Genomic DNA, 8,210 nt, shown 5'->3' on the forward strand with positions numbered 1-8,210 from the left:
AATATCACAATCCCAGATTTTAAGATATACTACAAAACTGTAGTAATCAAAATAGTATGGTACTGGCCCAAAAATAGACATATAGATCAATGGAACAGAATAGAAAGCCGAGAAATAAACCCGTGCTTTTATGGTCAATTAATGTAGGACAAAGGAGGTGAGAATATACAATAGGGAAAAGATAATCTCTTCAACAAAAGGTGTTGGGAAAACTGGACAGCTACATGCAAAAGAATGAAACTGGACCACTCTCTTATGCCATACACAAAAATATATTCAAAATGGATTAAAGATCTACATGTGAGATCTGCAACCATAAAAATCCTAGAAGAAAACACAGGCAGCGATTTCTTTGACATTGGCTATAGCAACTTTTTCTAGATAGGTCTCCTCAGGCAAGGGAAACAAAAGCAAAAATATGCTATTGGGACTACACCAAAATAGAAAGCTTTTGCACGGCAAAGGAAACCATCAACAAAATGACAAGGCAACCTACTGAATGGGGGAAGAGATTTGCAAATGATATATCCCATAAGGGGTTAAAATACAAAACGGATAAAGAAATGATACAATTCAACACCAAACAACAACAACAATAACAACAACAACAACAACAACAACAACAAAATCTTATTAAAAATGGCCAGAAGGCCTGAATAGACATTTTTCCAACGAAGACATACAAATGGCCAACAGACGCATGAAAAGATGCTGAACATCACTCATCATTAAGGAAATGCAAATCGGAACCACAATGAGTATCATCTCACGCCTGTCAGAATGGCTAGAATCAAAGAGATAAGAAATGACAAGTGTTGGTGACAATGTCACCCTCCCCAGCGGTTGTTGGGAGCACAACCGGTGGGAATGCAAATTGGTGCAACCAATTTGGACAACAGGGTGGAGGTTCCTCAAAACATTAAAAATAGAATTACCATATGATCCAAAGAAAATGACAACTCTAATTTGGAAAGATATACACCCCTATTTTATTGCAGCATTATTTACAATAGCCAAGATACAGAAGCAACCTAAGTGTCCATTGATAGATGAATGGAGAAAGACGTGAGATATATAGATTAGATATAGCTACACAGATATAGATATAATGGAATATTACTCAACCACAAAAAAAGAATGAGATCTTGCCATTCACAACCACAAGGATGTACCTAAGAAGGTATAACACTAAGTGAAAAAGAGAAAGACAAATGCCATGATTTCACTCATGTGAAATTTAAGAAACAAAATAAACAACAAAAAAAGCTGAACAAGAACACAGACTCTTAAATACAGAGAACAGACTGGTGGTTGCCAGAGGGGAGGTGGGTTGGGGGGTGGGTAAAATGGATAAAGGCGATTGAGAGTACACTTATGATGAGTACGGAGTACTGCACAGAATTGAGTTATTATATCGTACACCTGAAACTAATATAGCACTGTTAATTATACTTCAATTAAAAAATACTCAAAATGCATAAAACACATGGGATTACAAAAGAAACCAATTACACTGAAAATCAGTTATCACACTATATTTTGAAAATCAAACTTCTAATATCACAACAAATGTGCTTCTTTATCAAATGCATTAAAGAACGAGATCTAGTGACAGGCCCTGATGTTAGAGTAGCAATAAACACAAATGACATTTGGAGACATCCCCAAAACTCTAATGTGATATGCAAATGTCTGTGATTTCTTCTGGTGACAAAGTCACAGATCCCATGACTATCATGATCACTGCCTACAGTCATAATGGAAGGAAAGTTCAGTTTTAGGTAGAGCCTCATGAAAATAAAGATATCATTTTTGCCCCCTCACGTTCGTGGATCCCCTGAATTCTATCCATAACCTTTAGAATGTTAAGAGTTTCTGTCCTGTAGCAAAAGTCAAAAGCCCTAGTGCCCACAGGGGCCAGACGGGTGGCATCACGAAACAGTATGGAATGGCTGTGAACTTGGCGTCCAGGAGAATACACCCTCCTTCTAGGGGGAGCAAGACAGCTCAGCTCCTCATCCCGCCCATCTTCACACTTTTAAGAGATACCGCAGCAAACACCAAGTTTTATGTGAGTTCTTCTAATTTTTAAATGTTAGCAAAAATATCCACACTTTAAAGGATACTTTGGGGGCCAAGTATAACATAGCTGTTGGCCAGATGCATACTGGAGATGCTGAATTTTGGATCCCTGCTGCTGGGGTCCTTTGTGGGGCCGGGCCTCACCCTCCAGGTCTACAGTCTTCCATAAGAAAATAAGGGATCAGGGGCGCCTGGGTGGCTCAGTCGGTTAAGCATCCGACTTCGGCTCAGGTCATGATCTCGCGGTCCATGAGTTCGAGCCCCGCATCGGGCTCTGTGCTGACAGCTCAGAGCCTGGAGCCTGCTTCGGATTCTGTGTCTCCCCCTCTCTGACCCTCCGCCGTTCATGCTCTGTCTCTCTCTGTCTCAAAAATAAATAAACATTAAAAAAAGAAGAAGAAAGGAAAGAAAAGAAGGGATCGTATGTACCCCACAGCTCTGGTCTAAAAGTGTACTTACTAGGCAATAACCCCAATCCACAGTAAAGTACCACATTAAAGCTAGCAATTGTCAACTGCCACCTCCCCGCCCCCCGCCACCCCTCCAGGGACCAACAGTGTCAGAGCTATGTTTTCATGTGCACTCCTCTACCACGGGAACCCTACCACAGGAGCTGGATTGGAACCAGAAGCTCTGAGTTTCAGTCTTAGCTCTGCCACTGATCAGACTAGCGACCCTGAGAAGTCATGACTCTCTTCCAACCCCTACGGGCTCTCCTCTACAAAATGGTTTAAGGGGTTAGTGGCACATCCAATGTTGTAGGTTGCTGTCCACACGCAAGGAGTACTGGTTATTTCTGCCCAATTCCTTTTTGTTCTCCGCTCCAGTCGGCTGGGTCCCTGTGAGGTGAGGGTATAAGAAATGAGGGAAGCCGTGTTTGTCCCAAAATGTAGCATAATGGACAATATCTGTCAAATGCCTAAAGCAAGAGTATACCAACGCAAGGCAAGGCAATTGCCTGACGTATTCAAACGATAATCACTCTGGAAAGGTCCAGGGATTGGGCAATTACCTCGATTTTTTTCCGGTGGCACCAGAATCTGGGTGTTTTGTAGATTTAAGAGGGGAAGGGAGAGAAACTGCAGACTTGAGGGATGCTGGCTGCTTTCATCTTGCACACACAGTGTTAGGCTGGCTCCCGGGGGTCTCACTCTCATTTTCACATAGAGCAAAGGGATGCTCTGAGCTGCTCAGCAGCAGGTTCTCAGGGGCTGGGCTGTGATGGGAGCTGGGAAATGAGACTGGGTAAGATTCCTGCCACCACACTGTCACATCAGAGCTTTTTAAAAAAAAAGAAGAAGAAGAAGAAGAAGAAGAAGGCCCTGTGGTTCTGTGGGAGTTTTGCCTGCATTTTCCGGGTAATTGCCTTGCCTCCGCCCTCTGTGAGCTGGGCTGTGGCAGGCGCTCAGGCTGGGGGAGGTGGCCAGCGTCTGAGCCTCCTTCCCTGAAGTCAGGGGCAGGGCTGCCTGGGACCGGATAGGGGACCCGCATCCGCCTTCAGGGCAGCGTATGAGAATGAACTAGGGCCCTAGGGAAGCGGGGTCACAGGGGCACAATCCATCCCAGAGGCACAGAGGGAACCCAGGAGCCACTGCTGGCAGATGAAACTTCCACGAGCCACCCACAGGAGGCAGATCCAGTAAAGACCGAGGGCCGGTGTTCTGAAGGCAGAAAGCTGGGGTTGAATCCCAGCTGTGCCCTTGGGTAGCTTGAACTTACGCAGGTACTTAAATCTCTCTGCACCTCTGAGCACCTATCTGCCTCACGGTTTTTGGTGAAGATCAACCAGTTGATTCAGGGAAAGCATTGAGAGTGGCCGAAAGGAAAACAGAACAAAACAAAACTGTGTTTCTTCTACACTCACAGAATACTTCTGACACCCAACGGGTGGGGATTTTCCAACCGTTCGGACATCCACTGGGTGTCCTGTACTTCTATTCTGACACTAACTGCCCAGAGTTAGGGTTGAGGCTCCTGTCCCACAACACTGCACCTCTCCCCCCACTTCAGATGCCACTGATAAGTCCCAGGCTGATAAGTCCCTGTACTCTGGCCAACTGCCTAGAAATGGGGCTCCCCCAACCCCATCTTCGGGTTTATTTGTTATAATGGCTCAAAAAAAACTCAGGGAAACACCTATTTATTTACATTTACCAGTTTATTATGCAATGATGAGCAGCCAGATAAAGAGGTGCCTAGGGGCGAGCTATGGGAGAAGGAACGCGGAGTTTCCATGCCTGCTCAGCGCTCACCGCCCTCCCAGCACCCCATGTGTTCGCCAGCCCAGAAGCTCTCCGAACCCCACGGTGTAGGGATTTTTATGGAGGCTTCATCACGTAGGCATGCTCATTATTAATTAAATCTCTAGCCCCTGTCCACTCCCCAGAGGGTGAAGGGTGGGACTGGAAGCTCCAAGCTTTGATCAGGCTTGGTCTTTCTGGTGACCAGCCCTGATCCAGGAGCCCACCAAGAGCTGTCTCATCAGAGCAAAAGATATTCCTGTCACCCCGGAAATCTCAAGGGATTCAGGAACTCTGTGTAAAAATACTCCTGTAACTCCCATCACTCTACCAGGAGTGCAGAGTGTCAGGAACTGGGGTCAGAGACCAAATATTACAACAAAAGATGCCTCCAGCACCCCTCTCACTCTGGACGTCCTACTCTGTACCAGGAACTGAGGACAAACACCAAACAGATTTCTTAGTGCACCACAGTGGCCCATGCAAAGGGCTTAACAAATGGTAGCTCTTATTATCCGAGCAGAGGCATCCCTTGCGGTCTCTACTGAGGCCCATGGAGACATCCCTGCAAAACCTGGAAGATGCTTGTGTTCCTGGTACCCTATTTGGAACCTGGTAAACCTTTACTTGTCCGTAAAGACTCGGTTCAAGTGACACCTCCTCTGTGAAGCCCCTTTCCCATGCTTATTTATAAATGCATTTTATTTATTTCATGCTTATCATTTTTTAATTTTTTGAAGTTTATTTATTTATTTTGAAAGAGAGAGAGACAGAGAGAGACAAAGAGCGTGGGGGAGGGGCAGAGAGACAGAGGGAGAGAAAATCCCAAGCAGTCTCTGCATTGTCAGTGAGGAGCCCAATGCGAGGCCGTTCCCAGGAATGATGAGCTCATGACCTGAGCCGACATGGAGAGTCAGATGCTTAACTGACTGAGCCACCCAGGTGCCCCTATTTTTTTAATTTGATTTTTTATTTTTTAAAATTTACATCCAAATTAGCTAGCATATAGTGCAACAATGATTTCAGGAGTAGATTCCTTAGGGCCCCTTACCCAGTTAGCCCATCCCCCCTCCCACAACCCCTGCAGTAACCCTCAGTTTGTTCTCCATATTTATGAGTCTCGTCTGTTTTGTCCCCCTCCCTGTTTTTATACTATTTTTGTTTCCCTTCCCTTATGTTCATCTGTTTTGTCTCTTAAAGTCCTCATATGAGTGAAGTCATATGATTTTTGTCTCTCTCACTAACCAATTTCACTTAGCATAATACCGTCTAGTTCCATCCACGTAGTTGCAAATGGCAAGATTTCATTCTTTTTGATTGCCGAGTAATACTCCATTGTATATAAATGCCACATCTTCTTTGCCTATTCATCCGTCAGTGGACATTTGGGCTCTTCCCATCCTTTGGCTATTGCCGATAGTGCTGCTATAAACATTGGGGTGTCTGTGTCCCTTTGAAACAGCACACCTGTATCCCATGGATAAATGCCTAGTAGTGCAATGGCTGGGTCCTAGGGTAGTTCTATTTTTAGTTATTTGAGGAACCTCCATACTGTTTTCCAGAGTGGCTGCACCAGCTTGCACTCCCACAGGTGTGCCTATTTTTACATTATTAAGTTATTACTTTATGCTAGGATCTATGCTGAGCACTCCACATATGGTCTCATGCAGAGGCAGACTCAGGTTTTGTGGGCCCTGACACTTAAGCAACTTAGGAGGCCTTCTTTTTAAAAGGGAGTGAAAAATTATCCCCCAAAATGACCTTGTGAACAAATAGCTAGGGCTTTGGAAGGAGCCTGGGCAAGTAAGGGCCTTGACATTCAAGCTTTGTCAGATTCACAGTAAACTCCTTTCTAGTCTCATGTAAACCCCACAGCAGTCAAGTGAAGTTGGTAAGAATTGTCCCCATAAGTATCTCCATATCCAGATGTTGACAGGGAGACTCAGAGAGAAGAAGTCATTTGCCTAAGACGGTGCCCTTGGTCACTGTACCACACCGGCATTCCCTGCTGTCCCGGATGGGCAGGGACTGTCATCAGTCTCATCCCCTCCATTGCAGGGCTCACCCTGTGAAAACATGACACTGTAAACAGGAGTTGCCCAGCTGTCTCCACTATAATGTCAGTGTTTGCATGGGGGGAGGGGTGGTCCATAGAAGGCACTCAAAGGCATGTTGAATAAATGCACACACTCTACCTTCTCTGTTTTGTGCCCTTGGTCTCCACCAACTAATCTGTTTCATGCTCATGGGTTCCCAGCCCTACCTTAATGTTTTGGATAGAGTTTCTACGGAGCAGCGGTGGCGGGGCGGGGGGGGGGGGGGGGGGGGGGCGGAGAGAAAGAAAAGAAAAGAAAGAAACCTTCCTATAGGGCCTAACAGGGCTCTAGAAGAAGATAGTCAATTTATACATTCAATAACTGTTTCTTAGGTACTGTTCTAAATAAATATCCCTGCCTCCAAGAAGACTGCATACTACTGAGGAGAAATACACTGTAACAAAATAAATAATATCATAGCCTGGCAGATGCTGATAAGTGCTATGGAAAAAAATAAGGCAGGAAAGGAGATCAGGTTTGCTGGGGGAAGGAGGGTGTGTGGGAGGTCCTCATGCAGAAAGTGACACATGAGAAAGCTCTGAAGACGGTGAGAGAGGGAGTCATGTGGCCATCTGGGGAAAGGCCTTCCCAGCAGAAGGAACCAGCAATGCAAAGGCCCTGAGGCAGGAGCAGGCCTAATGAGTGAGAGGAATAACAAAAAGGCCTATTGTGAGTGAGGGGAAAATAGCAAGAGAGGGATCAGTAAGGTGACAGGGACCAGATGAGATAGGTACTGTGGGCCATCATGAAGAATTTGGACCATACTCAAAGAGAGATGGGGGACTGACTTTTATTTTGGAAGGATCCCTCCATCTGCCAAGTTGAGAAGAAACTAGAGAAGGCAAGACTTGAACCGGGGAGACCAGTTAGAGACTATTCCAAGAATTCAGGTGGGAGATGGCTGCAATGAGGACAGGTTTGGTGGCTGTGGAAGATAAGAAGTGGTGGCCTGTTTCCAGGTGATTTTGAAGACAATGACAACAGGAGGTAGGATGTGATGGAAAGAGTGGAATAAGTATGTCTCTGAGATCTCTGGCCTAAGGAACTGGAAACATGGGGAAGTCTAGGGGAGGCGAAGCTTTTGGGGATAAGATTAGGATATGAGATTTGGACACGTGAAGCTTGAGATGGTTTTTGAAGTCAAGAAGGCAGCTGGATACATGAGATTTGCATCGGGGGAGACCAGGTGGGGAAATAAAATTGGGAGTTGTCCACATATGGTTGGCATTCAAGGTCATGAGAATGAGTGAGACCATCAAGGGACTGTGGACAGAGAAGGGGGCCACGGTCTGACCTCTGGGGCTTGCCAGTGCTGGGTCAGGGAGAAGGCACAAACGCCCAGGTCACAGGGAAACCCGGAGAGCGTGGTGTCCTGGAAGCCAAGGAAAGACAGTGTTTCCAGGAGGAGGGAGTGATTATCTGGACTCAGTGCGGCTGCTGAGTCTGGTAGATGAGAGGAATGATCACTGAATTAACAACACGAAGATCTTCGGTGACTTTGTCAGTAGAAGTTACTACAGAGTGGTGGGGAAGGAAGGTGGCCTGGGGTGGTCTGAGAGAGAAGCAGAGAGAGACCGTGTGGAGAGCAGGTACAGACCACTCCCAAGGAGTTTTGCTATGAAGGGGGATGAAGAAACGGACAAGAGCTGGTGGGAGAAGTGAGGTCAGGAGAAGTTTCCTGAGGATGGGGAAGTAAGGGTATGTTTCCACGGCGGTGGGAACCACATAGTAAGGAAGTGATGGTGCAGGAGAGGAACAGAGAATTCGGGAGTGAAGGGTTCCAGTGGGCAGA

Source organism: Neofelis nebulosa, chromosome 14 (genome assembly GCF_028018385.1).
Source record: "Neofelis nebulosa isolate mNeoNeb1 chromosome 14, mNeoNeb1.pri, whole genome shotgun sequence".
In the NCBI taxonomy this organism is placed as follows: domain Eukaryota; kingdom Metazoa; phylum Chordata; class Mammalia; order Carnivora; family Felidae; genus Neofelis; species Neofelis nebulosa.